Raw genomic sequence first — 20,279 nt, forward strand, 5'->3', positions numbered from 1 at the left:
TTTTTATTTTTAAATTTTTTAAATGTTTATTTATATTTGAGAGAGAGAGAGAGAGAGAGAGAGAGAGAGAGCGCAAACAGGGGAGGGGCAGAGAGAGAGGAAGACACAGGATCCAAAGCAGGCTCCAGGCTCTGAGCTGTCAGCACACAGCCTGACATGGGGCTCGAACTCACAAGTGGCAAGATCATGACCTGAGCCCAAGTTGGACGTTCAACCAACTGAGCTACCCAGGCGCCCCTATTTTTATTTTTATTTTTGAGAGAGTGAGTGGGGGAGGGGCCGAGAGAGAGGGAGAGAGAGAATGCCAAGCAGGCTCCTGGCTGTCAGCACAGAGCCCAATGCGGGGCTCCATCCCACAACCCTGGGATCATGAGCCAAAACCAAGAGTCATATGCTTAACCTACTGAGCCACCCAGGAGCCCCAAGATATATCCTTAAGTAGAAAAATCAGGGTGCAGAAAAATGTGTATAATACATCATTATTTGTGTAAAAAGGCAGAAATATATCTACATTTCTGTGTGTGTATGTCATCCATATATATGTGTATCCCTATATATTTATTTCCTTCTACATGCATAAAATACCCCTGGAATGATAATGTTACATTCAAAATTTGGGTTTCTTCCAGAGAGGGGACCTGGTGGTTGGCAGAGGGAGGATGCCCACTGTATACCTTTTATATCTTCACTTTGGATCATGTGAAAGGGTTGACTATTCAAAAATAAGCACAATATATTAAAAGAAGAAAAAAAGGGGCGACTGGGTGGCTCAGTCGGTTGAGCGTCTGACTTTGACTCAGGTCCTGGTCTCATGGTTCGTGGGTTCGAGCCCCTCATCCGTCTCTGTGCTGACAGCTCAGAGCCTGCTTTGAATTCTGTGTCTCCCTCTCTCTTTGTCCCTCCCCTGCTCTCTGTCTCTCAAAAATAAACTAAAAAAATTTTTTTAAAAAGCAGCCAAAAAATCTTGGGAAAAAGAAGCTGAAAATAATACATTTTTTTAAATAATTAGGGAAGCCCCAAACTGAGGCACCTTATGGATTTGTGGGTGCCTTTTATTCCCCACAGCCAAATGCTGTCAGCTCTCCTTTCAGAGCGTCTCCAGTCTGACCCGCCTCTCCCCATCTCCACGGCTACTCCCCTGCACCAAGCCAGGAGCACCACGCACCTGGGCTATTGTAATGGCTCCATAACCTTTCTCCCTGCTCCCACCCCTGCCTCCTTTCCTGACTCTGTGCCACCCAGCCTCCAGAGGGATCTTGAAACATTAAAAATTAAATCATGTCACTCGCCTTCTTCAAACTGGAGTTTTCAGGCCAAATTTTCACTTCCTCTATTGCATGTTTGGTGTAGGGGAGAGCTTCCAATTTCAGAAATGCTCCTGAAAAAAAAAAAAAAAAATGAAGGGAGACAGGAACTAATATGTATTAGGTGCTTACATAAAGCAGACTTTGTATATATTACGCTGTTTACTCTTCATGACAGCCCTGTAGGCTGGGCACAATTACTGTCCCCATTTTACAGATGAGGAGAGTCGAGGTTAAGGAGGCTGCAGTACATGTCCATGAGAATCGTCTGCTCGGCATCCCTTCTTCTGGAACTACCTCCCCTTGGCTCCATCTACTTGCATTATTGAAAGAGCTGCCATCACCTGCAATTGTCCTGCCTCCTGGCACAGCCGACTGCTTCAAGGGCAGGCGTCTGGCCCAATATGGACAGCTGAGCACTCCCTGTCCTGAGGGGTTCCCTCCTCGGCTGATAACGGCTGCAGGGAGACCCATTGAGTCAAAGCAGGAGAGGGGCCTTTGACGATCATCGCTCTCAGCTGGGAGATGCTGACCTATGGGGATCAAAACTCCCTGGGTTTGGACCAGGGAACCTGGCCACACCTCTCCCTCCAGCCATGAAATCCAGTTTGTCACTCTCCCTGTGCCTCAGTATCCATGTCTGTCAAATAACAGGGTAGGGACCGGTGGTTTGGATTGGAGGAGATGATCTCGAAGGACCCTAACTGGCTGTGTGACCGTGGGGCCTCAGTTTCCACAAACTGTAAAGTGAGAGCTGGAGATGGTAGGGGGGAGGCGGGGCATGGGCGAGGCGCTCTCTGGAACGATTTTCCAGTTCAAAAAAATCACAAGGTAAAAAAGTAATAATAACGTTTAAAAATCACAGGGTTAGCACGTCAGGGGTAAGAGGCTGCCTCCCTTCTCGGTAGGAGATACATCTTCCCCCCCAAATCTTTTGGCTGAGCCCCTCTTTAATGAGGGGGTGGTAGACCTTCTAATCTGGGACTCCTGACTCGGAGCGGGCCCATCTCACCCAGGACGAATGAACCACAGAGACGAAAACCATCTGTGGTGTGGTGGAGACCCTGCCAGGGGCCCCGTAGCAGCCTGCCTCTTGCCAAGACCCAAGACCCCACCCCCAGCCCTCTCGGCACCCCTGCTCCCCCCACCCCCAGATTTTATTAAATGTTATGTTTCCCATCTTGCACTGGAGCCTACTGCTCGGAGGTTACTAGCTGCTCTTAAGGGTTCTTTATACAACTCCACTTGGGCTCCCAGCCACCAAATTCTTCCTGCTCATGCATTACTTAGATTAGCTAAGGATGTTGGCATTTAGAGCCAAACTCCAGCATGCATCTCAGAAGGCGGCCTCCTGACTGCCACAGCTGTTATTTCAATGCAGCACCCCTCTGTGGGGATTGTTCTCCATAACGTGAGGTGTCATACAGGCTCTCACTGTATCTATAATGCCGCCTATTTTTACAGTTAGTTGACTCAGAGCGCAGTCCGCTGATGACCTCTCGCATGCAATCGGTCTAGGCGGCCAGGCAGCAGGTTCCAACCACTTTTGTTGCCTGGTTCCTCTTCAGATGACCCCACCTTGCCTCTCAGTGGAGACGGAGCCCCTGCTCCGGATGCCAAGAGACCCTCCCACTTGTACGACACCTGACAGTTTATGGAACTGTCACCAGAACTCCTCGTTCCTCTGTGGCTTGCCATCGTAGGGATGAGGAAACCAGGTCTCACAGAGGAAACCTTTGTCAGATATAATGCAAAGCACATAACGTTAATCATTTTCACGACGCAAACTTCTTCACTTTGCGTCTAGGGCTTTTCCCACCCTGCCACAACTGCCTATTGTTTTTAAAAAGGAAACAAACTTTGAGAAATGGATGGCCTAGCCATGATGGCCCATGCCAGATGTCAGGGCAAGGCTCTGAGCTGCTGTAATGAAGAGGTCCGATAGAAGGATGGCCTAGGGAGCAAAAGGATGAACTTTCTCTCACACAGACTATCAAGTCCCGGGTTCCTTCCAGGTTGTTGCTCTGCCATCCCCAGAGCCCGCTTATGGTCTCCCTGACTGTACCTGGGTGCCAGCTGGTGGGAAAGGAAAAGAGGAGGAGACATTCCATGATCTTAAGGCCCGAGTCCCCGCACGTCACGCATCATCACCACTCACACTCTTCTGTACAGAATCTGGTCACATGGCCACCCTTCACTGCAGGGGGGCAGTGGGGGGGCTGGGAAATAGAATCTAGCCATGTGCCTGGGAAGGAAGGGAGCTGGACTTGGGTGGGTAACTGGCAGAACCTCCCACACAAAGCTTTGAAAACCTCCAACCTTCATACTCTCCTTGACCCTCCGCCCTAGAAAGTAGCTCTCTCTCTCTCTCTCTCTCACTAGCCTCTATTGTAGCCAAAAAACAACCATTTAAAGGTCACCTTTGGGTTTGGAAGGCGCTTTGGTCTCCTACCGATCATTACTTGAATGTTTTTTCATTCTTTTAATTGCCATTTCAATGCAGGGAGTCATCATAACTCTGGGCTAACATCCTCCCAGTTTTATAGTCTCAGTGCAATGGTGCCTGTGTTTCCCAACGGTTGCAACAAAAATCCCAGGCCTGGGTTGCTTGCATTTCCTTGAAACCGAGGATAAGATGGTGGGAAGGAAGATTCCTCAAGGGAAAATTCCATTCCTATCATCAGAAAAACAGGAGCAAATGTTGGGCAGAAACAAACAAACCATGAAAGCATGTATCCACTCTATCTCTCTTACCTTCTCAGCTACATTGGCTTCATTGTCTTCTCTTTCTTTTATTCTCTGCCACTCCATCAGCACGGTGGAGGCCAAAAAGTGCTTGCTGAATGGGCAAGTCTTGCTCAGAGAAGGCCAGCTCTATGCAAAAAAAGATTGCCCCAATGGGAGTCAAGTTACTCAACAAATATTTATTAAATGCATCCTCATGCCCAGGCACTGCGGTAGGTGAGTGAGCGAACCAGGCAAAGCTCTTGCACCCAAGGACCATACCTCCTGCTGGAGAGTGGGAGGCGGACAACAACAACAGTAAGCAAATGAATAGACAAATACACAAAACAGCAGGGGCTGCAAAATTCTCACACAGGCTGCAACGTGGATGAACCTTAAAGATATGATGCTAAGTGAAATAAGCCAGACACAGAAGGACAAATATTGTATGATTCCACCTACGTGAGGTCTCTAAACTAGTCAAATTCATAGAGACGGAAAGCAGAATGGTGGTTGCCAGGGACCAGGGGAAGGAGGAAGGGGGAACTAGTGTTTGATGTGCACAGAGTCTCAGCTGGAGGAGATGAAAACGTCCTGGAGATGGATGGTGGTGATGGTGCAGAGAGATGTGAATGCACTTAATGTCACCAAAGTCTACACTTTAAAATTGTCAAAATGGCAAATTTCACATATGTACATTTTATCAGAATTTTCTTTTTAAGGCAGGTGATAGGGGTGCCTGGCTGGCTCAGTCAGTGGAGCACGTGACTCTTGATCTTGGAGTCATGAGTTTGAGCCCCATGTGGGGCATAGAGGTTACCTAAAATGTTTTTTTTTTAAAAAAAAGGCAGGTGATAATAAATGCTATAAAGAAACAAAAGCAGGGAAAGGGGAATGGGAAATGGTGTGGAGAAGTTGGGGGGGGAAGTGTCGTTTTTAGGTAAAGTGTCAGAAAAGGTCTTTCTGATCAGCTGATGTCAAAGCAGAATCCAGAACGAGGCAGGGGTTCCCCACTGACTATGGGGATACAGGGAGAACATGCCAGGCAGAGGCGAGAGTCACAGTAATGACCCCGAGAGAGCAGTAATGGGCTTGGTAAGGACAAGGAGGAAGCTAGTGTGGTTGGGATCCTGGGAACAGGGCAAAGCAGCAGAGGTTGAGGTCCAGGGGCAGGTGGGGCCCAGACCTTGCAGGGCCTTGAAGGCCGCCTTAAGAGCTTTGGGTTCTACTTTAAGGAATTGAGAAGCCACGGAAAAGCTTAAGCAGCATATTACTCCCCCCTCACCTCTCTCCTTTAAAAACAAATTTCAAACGTATGTAAAAGTAGGGAAAGTAGATAATGTGTACCTATCACCCAGACTTAAACATTAACACTTAAACATTTACATTTAAACATTTTACCATGTTCGCTTTTTTTTTTTGCTGAGTTTTTTAAAGCAAATTTTCAGACATCATGGTGCTTCATCATAATTAAATATGCATCTCTAGAAAATAAAGACATTTCCTGCACAACCATGGTACCAGGCTTGTTCCTAACAAAATTAATGATTCTTTCATATCTATATTCAAATTTCACCAAGTGCTCCAAATGCCTTTTTTTTTAAGTTTTTTATTTATTTTTGAGAGAGAGAGAAAGAATGTGAGCAGGGGAGGGGCAGAGAGGGAAACACAGAATCCGAAGCAGGCTCCAGGCTTGGGGCTGTCAGCACAGAGATGGATGCGGGGCTCGAACCCATGAACCGTGAGATCGTGACCTGAGCCGAAGTCGGACACTCAACCGACTGAGCGACCCAGGCGCCCCAAAATGCCTTTTTACAGCTGGTTTGTGTAACTCAGGAACACACATTGCATTTTGTTAGTATGTCTCGTAAATATTTTAAATCTAGGACCATCTCTCACCCTATCCCTGCTCACTTCTTCATCACACTTTGACTATTAAAGAGGTTAGAGCAGCATCCTATGGAATATCCACATGCTGGTATTGTGACTCACATTTTATTTAAAAAAATGTTTTTAATGTTTATTGGTTTTTGAGAGAGAGGGAGAGAGAGACAGAGAGAGAGAGAGACAGAAAGAAAGAGAGAGAAAGCATTCGTGGGGGAGGGGCAGAGAGAGGGGAAGAGAGAGAATACCAAGCAGGCTCTGCGCTGACTCCCCATGCGAGGCTTGAACTCACAAACAGTGAGATCACGACCTGTGCTGAAATCAAGAGTCAGACCCTTAACCAACTGAGCCACCCAAGCGTCCTTTGTGACTTACATTTTAAAGGACCACTCTTGCTTGTGTGCGGATAATAGACTTCCTTGGATGGGAGCCAAAAGGCCATTTTGGGGGGGGGGGGGGATGGTATTGTACTAAGAACAAACTCTAAGCCCACAAAGACAAGAGCACAAGAATGGAAACAATAGGGGGAAAGGGTTGGTCAACATGCTGGGAGGATGAAAAGCTGATAGACAGCCCAGTCAGTCATATCAGAGTAGAAGCAGCTGACTCCGAAGAGATTATATACATCAGTGATGCCATGAGAAGCAAGCCAGAGAGGCTCAGTGACTGGGGGACCTGGTAATGCAGAAGGCAAAGAGAAGGCTGAAAACAACAAGTTTGGTTGATAATGACACTTAGGCATCTCCTCCAGAAAATACTCTGCCTGCTCCGTCTCCTTCGGTGAGGATCACCAGTTGGCAGCCCTCTCTATGACAACAGAACTTCCATAAAGCTTTTTGGTGACTCACTCTTTAATAAGAAGAGACAAAGATTCAATAAGTTGAAGAAAGCCTCCAACACAAAAGACAGAATAAAGCAAAAGGAAAACAAGAACTTGGGGGAGACAAGGACAATGCAGGGAGCAGAATAACACAAATAAAAATGTCCCATCCATGCTTGATATTCTCAGAAGAGTAAGAGAGGAGATTGTGAATGCATAAAAAGAAAACAATACTATAAAAAGCAACAGAGTGGGGCGCCTGGGTGGCTCAGTCGGTTAAGCATCTGTCTTTAGCTCAGGTCATGATCTCCTGGTTCGTTAGTTCAAGCCCCACATCAGGCTTTCTGTTGTCAGCAGAGCCCGCTTCAGATCCTCTGTCCGCTTCTCTCTCTGACCCTCCCCTGCCGGCTCTCTGTCTCCCTCAGAAGTAAATAAACATTAAAAAAAAAAAGGCAACAGAGAACAAGATGGAGCTTTGAGAAATCTAAAGTATGGTAGCTAGAATAAAAATAATTTAAATGGAAATACTGGAAGGAATAGTCTAGGAAATTCTTCCAAAAATAAAAAGATAAAGGCAGAAAATAGAACACTTTTTTAAAAATTTATTTATTTGTTTTGAGAGAGAGCATGTGCAGAAGGAGCCGAAAGAGAGGGAGAGAGAGAGAGAATCCCAAGCAGGCTCCACACTGTCATCCCAAAGCCCGATGCAGGGATCAAACTTACAAACCATGAGATTGCCACCTGAGCTGAAATCAAGAGTCAGACGCTTAACTGGCTGAGCCACCCAGATGCCCCACAAAGAACATTTTTAAATTAAGGGACAATCCAAGAGGTCTAAAAGCCAATGAATTGGAGTATCAGAAAGAAAGAAAAAATAAAATGGAGGGAAGGAAATTATGAAAGAAATATTACAAAGAAATTTCTCAGACCTGAAGGACATGAATGTCCAAATTGAAAGGGTCTATTGAGTGCCTGGTACAATGACTAGAAATTTTAGAACATTAGTAATAAAAAGAAGAACATAAAAACTTCTTGAGGGGAAAAAAGATTGCATGCAAAGAATTAAGGATCAAAAATGTAGCAGACTTCTAACAACCTGTATCTCTCAAAATATTGAGACAAAGGTAATTTCTAGTCTAGAACTCTCCATTCTGCAAAATTATCATTCAACCGTGATGTTAAATTAAAGGCATTTTCAGATATACCGAACTTCACCATTTTATCTCCCGTGTTCCCTTTCTTGGACAGCTACTAGAGGGTGTGCTCCAACAAAATGAGGAAGTAAGTCAGAGGAGAAGACATCACATCTGGGGAAAAGAGATCCAACACAGAAAAGAGATCAAGTGGAGAAAGGAAGCCCTGGGATAGGATCTGAGCCCAAGCTCAAGGGAGCAGTCCACAGTGGAGCAGGAGGCTAGAATGCTCTAGGAGAGACTCTGGTAAAACAATGGCACTGAAAAAAAGAGACATTTGACACATTATCTGCTTACCCACGTAGAAAATTGTCCAACAGGGGCTGTTGAAGGTCAAAGAAACCATGCAAATAAAAAAACAAAGAATGAGAGCCTTATCAACTCCAGGTAAAAATAAAGCCTACATGAGAAAGGAAATGTCACATGGTACATTACTTGACTCAGTAAAGAACAGTATTTACTCAGTCATAATAAGCAAACATTGAATACTGATTTCACTGATAATTACAATATAATTCTATTAGCATGGCTTAGGAGCATAAACAACTACAGAAAGGGGAGCTGTTTAAGAAAGGTCAATTGTTATCTACCACAATAGAAAATGAACAGGTAATCCCTAAACTTACACATCAAGAATATTGAGGAAGAGAAGTTTAAGCAATTGGAACAGGTGTCAGCAAATGATGTCCCACTGGCCAATTCTGGTTTTGTAAATAAGGTTGTACTGGGATATGTCTACACCTACTCATTTACCTACAGCTGCATTGTAGCTACAAGAAGAGCTGAGCGGTTGCAACATACTGGCCCACAAAGCTGAAGATATTTCCTATGTGGCCCTTTATGGGAAAAGTTTGCACTCTTACAGAAAAAGTAAACCCCGGATTTATAATAATGGAGATAAATACATAAAAAAGTAGCCAGAAGGGTTAAAAGCGGTTGTTCTCTGATGCTTTTTGCTATAAGCCTTCAAATATTAGTTGGCTTTTTAAATATGTGCATTACTACTTTTGATAAAAATTTTAAAATGATTGTTTTTAAGGAGTTGTCCTGATGCCCAGGAGGGAGGCAGGGGACTGACATCAGGGTTCGTGCCTGAGCCTTGCCCTGCTGTCTCCTGCTCTTGGCCAGCTGTCCACCATCCCATCTAAATGGGGCTGAGTGAGTCAGAGCTGCCTGGCCAGAGCTTCACAGGAACTGGAACCAGTTCCTGATAGCAGACTTGGAAGGAACAGCTCTGGGACAGCCTCCTGCCTCAAGCCATCATTTGGTATTGTCAATATCATCAATGAGTGGCAGAGGAATATCATAGTGGTTTGAGTGGCTAAGAGCTCTACTGTTAGATTACCTAGCTTCATAAAATTCAGGTTCCTCCTCTAATTAGCTATGACCTGGACATGTTATTTAATTTCACTAGGTCTTGGTTTTGTCACTGATAAATGGGGCTGATGATGCCTCCTTATGCAGTTGTGGTGATCTTAATTCAACTAATACATATGGGAGCACTTGGCACGGTGGCAGGTACATATAAGCCAACCGAATGTTAGCTATTTGTATTCCCAGTTTCACAGATGACACAGATGAGGTCCAGAGAGGGAAAGTGGCATACACAATGTCACACAGCACATTGGAGACAGAAGCAGGACTAGGGCCTGGGACTCCTTTGTCTCAGTGTGATACTCTCCCCTGGCACCACTCTAAGTTGCTTATATGCATAAAGCACCTCTGGAAAGATACACAAGAGATGAACAACACTGGCTACCTATGGGCAGGTGGAGACAGAGTGCAAGGGAGGGCTTTATTTTCACTTTAAAATTTGCAAACCACGTGACTGTATTACTAACACAAAAACAAGGAGACACATAGATTAACTTTATTTAGTCAATCTCATTTATTCATGAGATTAACAGTGCCTTTCTCATGGTGGAGATCAAATAAGATAACAGACATTTATCTATATTAAAGAGGTATCCAGAAGTAAGAGGTTATTACTAGCAATCATGGTTCCTTTTATTAAAAGGAAACTTTTCTCTAGATTTGTGGAACAAACTGTGGGAAGGGGCACAAATTTCACTAGCCAGGGTCTCCTCTTTGAAGGCAGAACGGGTTTCCTTAGCCACAGGTGGAGCCATCTTGGAGTGCAATGGAAATTTCCACCTTGGCACCTTGCAAATGAAAGGTCCCCTTCCCCCCAAACTGGCTCTCCCAAACTCAACTCTTTGCACCCAGGCCCCAATTTGGACAACTCTTCTGGAAAACATGATTAAGCCTGAAAAACCTGGGGGTTTTATTGGGGATGACAGTGAGGGCCACAGTTTGTTTTTCAAGGGAGGGAACTAAGTCCCAGAAATAGCTGAGCCCGAGCTGGCAGGCGGCTGGCAAAGAGCAGGAGGCTCCAGGGCAACGCTTCCAGGCCATGTTGACTTTGGACGGGCTGCTTGAGCATTGTAAACAATTGCAGAAATGATTTCCTACCCTGGCAAAAGTCTTGTTTGGACAAGGGGTTCCCCCCTCCCTTCTTTAAAAGGCAGTTTTATCATTTGTTTGCAAAAATGCTCAATCCCCTCTTTCTTTTCTTGTTCCCTCTGTGGCTCTGGTCTCCCCCAGAGCCAGATGAAAAATCTTTGTGTTTCTTTAATGTTAACCAAACCCCCATTCCTCCTTTTTAAACTGTTCCAGGTCTGTTGGACAAATACTCCCCGGCAACAGGACTTACAAGGGTCTGTTAAGGATTTTGTTAGGCTGGAGTCTTTAGCCAGAGTGACTTAAAATATTTTTTTTCTCCTTGTTTATTACATTTTAAACTCCTAGCACAATAAAAGCTGCACACAAGGATTGGGAAAGCAATAAAAATGCAACTTATAATGTCTTGGCCTGAGCTAGCTAACGCTCCATCTAGACACTGATGTAACAGATTTGGTCTCACACACCCTCCCAAGATGTCAGACGAGGAAATAAAATGGGCTGTCTATAAGAAAGAAAGCATAGGGCAGGACTGGGAGCCTGTCTGACTGCTGACCAGGGTGGGGCTTCTGAGAAGCTGGGAGATGGACTGCACGTTCTGAAAATCCACCAGAATCCTGAGCTGTTTCAAAAGAAGGAATACTGTGCTCTTGACCACCCAGGGACAAGGGCAACCACAGAGCCCATGAAGAGTGTGATATGCTAACCTACATACCGCCTGTCACCTAGCTTCAAATGGGAGAGGACAAAAAGAGGAAGAAAGAATGGGGAGGGGTAGGGGGTTGAAAGAGAGAAAAGGGACAGGAGGTACGGGGTGCTTGGGGGAGAGGTTGCATCACCCAGCCAGAACAGAAGCTGGCTCAAACTGGGTAATTGAGGGAAATTTCATGAAGAGACAATTAACAAGGTTTAGGCAAGAAGTGAGGGAAACCAAAAGGGACAGAGCTGCACCGGAACTAACAGAACTAACAATAGCAGGGAGCTGTTCCATCCCCAGGCTGGAAGGGCCACCCCCCCCCCAAAGGTGTCACACAGGAAGTGAAATCCTTCTCATTCATTCCATCAACAGGAAATCTACCACTCTATTTGAAGACATGAGAAAAACAGCCAAAAGATGAATCCAAATTAAGAATTTACATAAGAGGAAACTGAGGTATAAAAAGACTCGTGGATGGGGCGCCTGGGTGGCGCAGTCGGTTAAGCGTCCGACTTCAGCCAGGTCACGATCTCGTGGTCCGTGAGTTCGAGCCCCGCGTCAGGCTCTGGGCTGATGGCTCAGAGCCTGGAGCCTGTTTCTGATTCTGTGTCTCCCTCTCTCTCTGCCCCTCCCCTGTTCATGCTCTGTCTCTCTCTGTCCCAAAAATAAATAAATGTTGAAAAAAAATATTAAAAAAAAAATAAAAATAAAAATAAAAAGACTCGTGGTAAGCATTACATCTATTTAAACATACAGATAAACATTCTTTTTATTTATTTTTGAGAGAGAGACAAGAGTTCTAGCCGGGGAGGGACACAGAATCTGAAGCAGGCTCCAGGCTCTGAGCTGTCAGCACAAGAGCCCAAAGCGGGGCTCCAACTCCTGAACCTCGAGATCATAACCTGAGCTAAAGTTGGTGCTTAACCAACTGAGCCACCCACGCACCCCTGAACATTCTTAACTGTAATAATTAGGTTGACCAGGAAAATAATACAAGTGTTAGAATTATCATTTAAAAAAAAAAGGGGGGGCACCCGGGTGGCTCAGTCGGTTGGGCATCCGACTTCGGCTCAGGTCATGATCTCAGGTTCATGAATTCGAGCCCCGCGTCGGGTTCTGTGCTGACAGCTCAGAGCCTGGAGCCTGTTTCCGATTCTGTGTCTCCCTCTCTCTCTGAACTTCCCCCGTTCATGCTCTGTCTCTCTCTGTCTCAAAAATGAATAAACGTTAAAAAAAAATTAAAAGAAAAACCTTGAAAATGCTTTTTGTTGTTGTGTTTATTGTTGTTGATTAAAAAAAATCCCAAAACTGTCACCAAAAAGGAGGGGGGGGGGGGAATAGAAGAAAAAGAAACAGATATTTGCTTGTTTGTTTGCTTGTTCGTTTTTATTGTGGTAAAATATCCATAACATAAAATCTACCATTGTAATGATTTTTAAGTGTATGGTTCCTTAATATTAAGCACATTGACACTGCTGTGCACCCATCACCACCATCCATCTCCAGGACCTTTCCATCTACCCCAGCTGAAACTTGCAATCTGTTAAACACTAGCTCCCCATGCTCCCTCCTCCCAGCCCTGCAACCACCATTCTGTCTCTATGTATTTGACTACTTTAGCAACCTCATATAAGAGGAATCCTACAGTATATTTTTCTTTCTTTTTCTTTCTTTTCTTTCTTTCTTTCTTTTCTTTCTTTCTTTCTTTCTTTCTTTCTTTCTTTCTTTCTTTCTTTCTGAGAGAGAGGGTGTGGCAGAGAGAGAGAGAGAATCCCAGGAGGGGCAGAGAGAGAGAGAGAGAGAGAGAGGCAGAGAGAGGGAGAGAGAGGAAGAGAGAGAAAGGAGAGAGAGGGAAGCAGGGCTCACCCGAAGCAGGGCTCCTGTTCACCCTAAGCAGGGTTTAAGCTCACCCAGAGCGGGCCATGAGTTCACCCAGAGTGGGGCTTGAGCTCACCTGATGCAGGACTTGAACTCACAAACCATGAGATCATGACCTGAGCTTGTCAGATCCTTAACGACTGACCCCCCCCAGGCGCCCACATTTCTCCTTTTCTGACTGGCTTCTCTCACTTGGCATAATGTCTTTGGGTTTATCCCTGTTGTGGCGTGTCTCAGAACTTCCTTAGTTTTAGGGCTGAGTAATATCCGTTACATGCATGGCCCGCATTTTGCTTATTTCTTCATCTGTTGATGGACACTTGGGTTGCTTCTGTCATTTGGCTACTGTGTACGACGACACTGCCATGAAAATGGGTGTACAAATATCTGTTCAAGTCCCTGCTTTCACTCACTTCTTTTCGATACACACCCGGAATTGGGATTACTGGATCATATGGCAATGCTTCATTTAATTTTTTGAAGAAATGGCCATCCCATTTCCATAGCAGCTGCGAGAGAGATTGTTTAAATCACTAATAACTCCATTTTTCTTAGGAGAGAGAAAATGACATCGTTTCCTTTCTGAAAATGACGAATTGAGAAATGTTAGTTAAACATGATTTAAAATGACAAGGATGACCACCAGGAGAACTAAAAATAGTCTGACTACTTTCCAAATCGCCCGAAAGCGACGCACAAAAACAGACCACACAGAGGATGAAACAGAGAACACAAAATGTTACAGAAGTGGACTAAATCTATGTGTTATAGGGATGAATAAAACTAACAAAACTTGGAAGAAAACTTAGAAAGTCATCTCTTAACTGACTTCTGAATTAAAGAAGAAATCAAAACAGTAACTGAAGAATATTTAGAAAACACTGTATATAAAGGTCTATGACCTTGAAAACGTGCCCAGTGATAGATGCCAGACACAAAAGGCCACATATTATACAATTCCATTTACATAAAATATCCAGAACAGGCAAATCCCTAGGGACAGAAAATAGATGACTGGTTGCCAGGGACTGGGGGAGACAGAATGGGGAGTGGCTTTTTAATGGACATGGGGCTTCCTTTGGGGGTGATGAAAATGTTCTGGAACTAGTGCTGATGATTGCACAACATTGAAAATGTACTCAATGCCACTGAATTGTACACTCTAAAATGGCTTAAGTGGTAAATTTCCTGTCGATGTATATTTACCCACAATGGAAAAAAAAAATTTATGGAAAGAGGGACTTATGTTTCCATGGATGGTAGACTGGATAACGCCTACCAGACTGAGGACAATTAGAGACTTTGGACAGGATATGAAACACATCTGATTGGAGGACTGAAGATCCAACAGGCAACGAAAAATTATAGGGTCAACATTCAGAAAAAGGAAATGTGGAGTTCGTCTTTCCACAGTGGGCATCAGACAAGTCCACAAGAGGCAGCTGAGAGGTGGAGAAGCCGAATGGAATATCTAACAGCCTTCTGGGGCTGGGGATAAAAACTGGAGTCTGTTCTGACATCAGTTGGCGTACTGCAATCAGTTGACCGCCTGGAATTTGCATCACAGTTCCCAAATCCACTGAAAAAGCAGAGGAGTCTACCTAGTAGGGACCCTGCCTTGGCACCCCTGCGTTGAATATGAGCACACACTCGTGAGGGCCTTCCGCCAGCGCTTCATGCTGGTGTCTGCTCCCATTTTAGACAACCACCATTTTAAGCACCCATTCCAGTTCTCTATCAAACTATAACTCCGAGGACTCTTCACATAGAAAACAAACTAAGAGTTGATGGAGGAAGGTGGAGGCGGGGGGGGGGGGGGGAAGGGTCAGATGGGTGATGGGTACTAAGGAAGGCACTTGCTGTGACGAGCACTGGAGGTCGTAGGTAAGTGATGAATCATTGAATTCTACTCCTGAAACCAATATTGCACTGTATGTGCACTGTATAGAATTTAAATAAAAATTTTTAAAAAACGAAAACAACTATGACTCTGAGGAGGAGATCTCTCTGCCCATTGTTGGACATTATGGGCTATAGAGCACGTTCCTTGGTCTGAAGACATGTGACTTGGAGGCCCAGACGGGTGGAGTATCTTCAGTTCCGGTTTTTCTATTTTTTTTTTTTTTAACGTTTTATTTATTTTTGAGACAGAGAGAGACAGAGCATGAACGGGGTAGGGGCAGAGAGAGAGGGAGACACAGAATCGGAAGCAGGCTCCAGGCTCTGAGCCATCAGCCCAGAGCCTGACGCGGGGCTCGAAGTCACGGACCGTGAGATCGTGACCTGGCTGAAGTCGGACGCTCAACCGACTGCGCCACCCAGGCCCCCCTAGTTCCAGTTTTTCTACAGCACTCTGAGCGTTTCTCTCTGTTGCTTGGTAGGCAAAGCCCGGGCAGAGTGAGTATTTGCTCTTGCCAGGACCCATTTGCAGCTGCCCAGGGCCACCAGTACCAGGCCCACTTAGCAGCTACGTTCAGGGCCTTCTCCCCAGGAAATCTTCCCCAGCGCCATCTGCAATCTCTGCCTCTCTTGTTGGCAGATGGAACTGTTCTTATTGGCACTCCACGCCTCAGAGGGTACGAAAGGAATATGGCTAAATTCAGCCCGCATCTGCATTGTTGCAGCCCCGGATGTCTATTTATTTCACGGACCTACGTGGCTGCCTCAGATGAGCACACCAGGATATCTATTCACTGGCTCCAGTGACCTGCTGATCCTGAAAGGGAGTTCTTCTAATGCTGTTCTAACTGTATTTTCTTACACTCGGTATTTGTCTGTCTGGCACCCATTCATCTCAGGGCCAAACTAACAGCTCCAGTTGTTTACAGCTCGCCTGCCACCTGTAGCCCATACTCTGAACACCTCTTTGTCTTACTCTCACACACCACACAACATCCCCTGCCCTGAACTTCCCAGGGCCAGGGACCAGACAACTGGGAACAGCCTCTGTGCCCCGGAGCCTGCCTGAACTGTTCAAACTAGCCAACCCTAAGCTAGTCACCCTGTCCTGCCTTGCCTTGCCTTCCCCAGGGAAACCCTAATAAAGGCGGTGGCCTGTGTCTTCCCTTCATTCCTTTCTGCCCCCTGCCCAGCACTGGTGCTTCTCCATGTGTTACACCCTGTGAGGCGTAACACACCCCCTCTCGGGAAATGTAAGTAATAAAAATATTCCATTGGCATTAGCCTCTAAGTGTCATCGCTCAGTCACCTTTAGAAATCACAACTGAGCACAAGTAAGGTGGACATCAACATGTTCCACTTTGGGGCGCCTGGGTGGCGCAGTCGGTTAAGCGTCCGACTTCAGCCAGGTCACGATCTCGCGGTCCGTGAGTTCGAGCCCCGCGTCAGGCTCTGGGCTGATGGCTCAGAGCCTGGAGCCTGTTTCCGATTCTGTGTCTCCCTCTCTCTCTGCCCCTCCCCCGTTCATGCTCTGTCTCTCTCTGTCCCAAAAAAAAAAAAAAAAAAAAAAGTTGAAAACATGTTCCACTTTAATGCACCCCTCAAATTCCCATGGTGGTTTTCACAGGGCTGTGCCCCCTATGGGCATCCCTTTATTTTATTTTTTTTAAAGACTTTATTTTTTTATTTGTTTTCCAAATGTTTACGTATTTTTTTTTAAAAAAATTTTTTCAACGTTTTTTATTTATTTTTGGGACAGAGAGAGACAGAGCATGAACGGGAGAGGGGCAGAGAGAGAGGGAGACACAGAATCGGAAACAGGCTCCAGGCTCTGAGCCATCAGCCCAGAGCCTGACGCGGGGCTCGAACTCACGGACCGCGAGATCGTGACCTGGCTGAAGTCGGATGCCCAACCGACTGCGCCACCCAGGCGCCCCTGTTTACGTATTTTTGAAAGAGAGAGAGAGGGAGGCAGAGAGAGACAGAGAAAAAGGATCCGAAGCAGTCTCTGTGCTGATGGCAGAGAGCCAGATGCAGGGCTTGAACCCATGAACTATGAGATCGTGACCTGAGCCAAAGTCACTTAACCAACTGAGCCTCCCAAGTGCCCCAAATATTTAATTTTTTTTAAGTAATCTCTACCCCCAACATGGGGCTCAAACTTACAACCCTGAGGTCAAGAGTTGCATGCTCTACTGACTGAGCCAACCAGATCCTCTATGCATCCCTTTAATAGGCCAGTTTTCCATTGCCCTTCTGCTTGACCATATGGCCAAGCCATTGACCACTGTCCCAATGAGTCAGTAAAAATTCAAAAAGGGGCAAATAGCATGTAACTCAGTCCACTGAGCTGATTTGTTTTTAACCATTTTTCAATCAGAATGGCAGCCTTCCAAGCAGGATGCTGTTCCATGCACCTTGGAACTTCCATCCATAAACCAAGAAGCTCTTTGTTGGTTAGCAGAGAGCTGTTCACCACCTGGGCACAGTCCATGTAGCAATAGGTTCCGGCAGCTTCTCAGATGATTCCAAAGTCAGTCTTAGGGCAAGAGTCTACCTGCTTGTGAATATGCCAAGTAACTCTTTTATTCCCTCAGAACTTCATCAAAGAACTAGAAACCATAAAAAAGGACCAAACGGAAGTTCTAGATATTAAGAATACCATAACTAACAAATAAGAACTGAGTGTGTGGAATTAATGGCAGAGGAGACAAAGCTGAGGAGAGAATTAATGTACTAAAAAATAGAACTGAAGAAATATCCAGATTGTATGGAGAGTCAAAATTCGATGCAATATAGAAGTAAAACAAGCAATATACTAAAAAGCCTTAACATACATGTAATTAGAGTCCTATACATGAAGAAGAAGAAAGTCACACAGAAACATATGTGAAGAGACAATTGCTCAGGAGGTTCCAGACCTGATGAAAGATATCAAGTCACAGATGTAAGAATTACTACAAACTCGCAAAGAAGATATGAAACAGAAAGCCACACCTAGACAAATCACAAACTCGGGCACAAAGAAAATCTTTTATTTTTCAATTTTTTTAAACATTTATTTATTTTTTGAGAGAGAGAGACAGAGTGTAAGAGGGAGAGGGGCAGAGAAAATGGAGTCAGATTCTGAAGCAGGCTCCAGGCTCTGAGCTGTCAGCACAGAGCCTGATGCGGGGCTCAAACTCACGAACCATGAGATCATGACCTGAGCCAAAGTCGGATGCTTAACCAACTGAGCCGCCCAGGCACCCCCAAAGAAAATCTTAGAACAGAAAATAGACAGCTTTCCTTTGAAGGAGCAATAATTAGAATGACATAAAAAAATCTCAACAAACCAATGAAATCCAAGATACAATTATGATGCGATCATCGGAGAGCTGAAATACTACACCCAACAGCAACACTCATCAAGATTGAAGGTAAAGTAAACATTTTCAGACAAACACAAATTCAGAGACTTCATCACCAGCAGATTCGATTCAAAGGGAACCCGAAAGGGTGTTCCTTAGGCAAATGGAAAAGAGATATCAGATGCAAATACTGAGATGCAGGAAGAACTGAAGAGCAACAAAATAAGCAGGAAAATAGATAAATCTAACTGACTACTGATTGGCAAGGAAAAGGAGGAGGAGGAGAAAGACGAGGAGAGAAGCAGAAGGAGATCTTGTGAAGTCTGAAATATATTTGGAGTGGTCTAAATAAAGCGGTAAAACTACCAAATAACACTAGACTTTGGTAAGTCACTGATTCATTTGTAATCATTGGGGTGACTGCTAACAGAAAAATTAAAAAGTATATAATTTCCAAGCTAATAGAAGGTATACGTAGAATGATAAAATATATCATTCTAACATAGACAAATAAACCAATAAATAGAATCAGAATCACATTTATTTGGTCACCTATCTAACGGCAAAGGTACCATGGCAGTACACTAGGGAAAGAAAATATTTTAATATATAGCGTCAGGCTAATTGAACGTTTACATGGAAAAAAGAATTTTGTTCTCTATCTCAGGTCACACATGAAAAATAATTCCAACTGACTGCAGATCTAAATATAAATGGGGGCGGGGGGAAGCTCCTTTTAGAAAGAAACATAAGAGAACATCTTCACAATCTTGTAGTATGTAAAGATTTTTTAAAACGGGACCAAAATAATGAGCTGACTGTCTAGGGAGAAAGGATAGACTGGTCTATATTAAGAATGAAAGTGGCTTCTAGATGAAAGTTAGTCAAATGGCAAACCATGGTATGTAAGAAGATATTTTCAATAAGAGAGGATGTTTTTATCTGGCCAGAATACATTTAAAAGCCCTACAAAGCAATAACAAAATAACAGAAAATGAATAGCCACTTCACAATAAATTATATTCCAGTGGCCAACAGACACAGAAGAGGTACTTAACTCCACTAGTCATGAAGGAAATACAGATTAACATCATTAGATATTTCACACTATCTCCAGAATTGACTAAAAAAAAAAAAAGTAGGAAAAAAATCAGATAATACCAAGCAAGTGTTGCCAAAAATGTGGAACAAACAGAACTCTCAGAAATTGCTGGTAAGAGTGTAAACTATCTATGGGAAAAATGTTCATCAGTATCTTGTAAGGCTGAAAATAAGGACCCAGTAATTCTTAGGTATATATATATACATCCAACAGAAATGTTTAATGTTTACCTAAAAGGTACAGAATGTTCACAGAAGCACTATTCATATATCCTCAAACTGGAAACTAACCAAATGCCCATTACCTGTAGCACAGATAAATCAAACATGGCATATTCACACAGAATTTCTCTACAGCGATGAGAACTGACAGACGTGTGACAAGATCGCTATGAACAGAACTGTGCCCCCCGCAAATTCATATGTTGAGGTCCTAACCCCCAATGTTACTATATACAGAGTTAGTAACATCTTTTAAGAGCTCCGTGAGGTCATAAAGGTATGGGGTCCTCATCTAACAGAACGGGTGTCCTTCTAAGAAGAGTTGCCAAGGATGCACATGAACAGAGAAAAAGCCATGTGAGGACACAGTGAGACAATGTCATCTGCAAGTCAAGGACAGGTACCTCAGGAGAAATCAAACCTGAAAATCTCAATCTTGACCTTCTAGCCTCCAGAACCATGAGAGGATAAATTTCCATTGTCTAAGTCCCCCAGAATGTATTATTTTGTCATGGCGGCCCTAGCAAACTAATATGGTATGGATACAACACATTTTGTTTTCCATTACCAGTTGGTGGCATTTGGGTTGTTTCCACTTTGGGGCTATGGGAACAATGTCGCTATGAACATTCAGGTACAAGTTCTTGTGTGAACATGTTTCCATCTCTCTTGAATATATTTTGAAGTGTAATCTTCGGTCATATGGTAGCTCTGTGTTTTAACAAGTCAAATGTTTAAAAATCCATA

General features: G+C 44.3%; 1 long non-coding RNA gene across 1 annotated transcript in view; it reads right to left on the minus strand.

Moving 5' to 3' along the window:
• Positions 1–1,288: 1,288 nt before the first annotated feature.
• The window catches only part of LOC125167304 (uncharacterized), a 58,054-nt gene continuing 39,063 nt past the window's right edge, over positions 1,289–20,279 (minus strand). Inside the window, exons 3-4 of the long non-coding RNA XR_007152751.1 lie at positions 4,059–4,178; positions 1,289–1,378 (exon numbers count right to left, since the gene is read on the minus strand). This is a non-coding gene — a long non-coding RNA (uncharacterized LOC125167304). The remainder of the gene's footprint in view (positions 1,379–4,058; positions 4,179–20,279) is intronic.

This window comes from Prionailurus viverrinus, chromosome B3 (assembly GCF_022837055.1).
Source record: "Prionailurus viverrinus isolate Anna chromosome B3, UM_Priviv_1.0, whole genome shotgun sequence".
Lineage (NCBI taxonomy): Eukaryota > Metazoa > Chordata > Mammalia > Carnivora > Felidae > Prionailurus > Prionailurus viverrinus.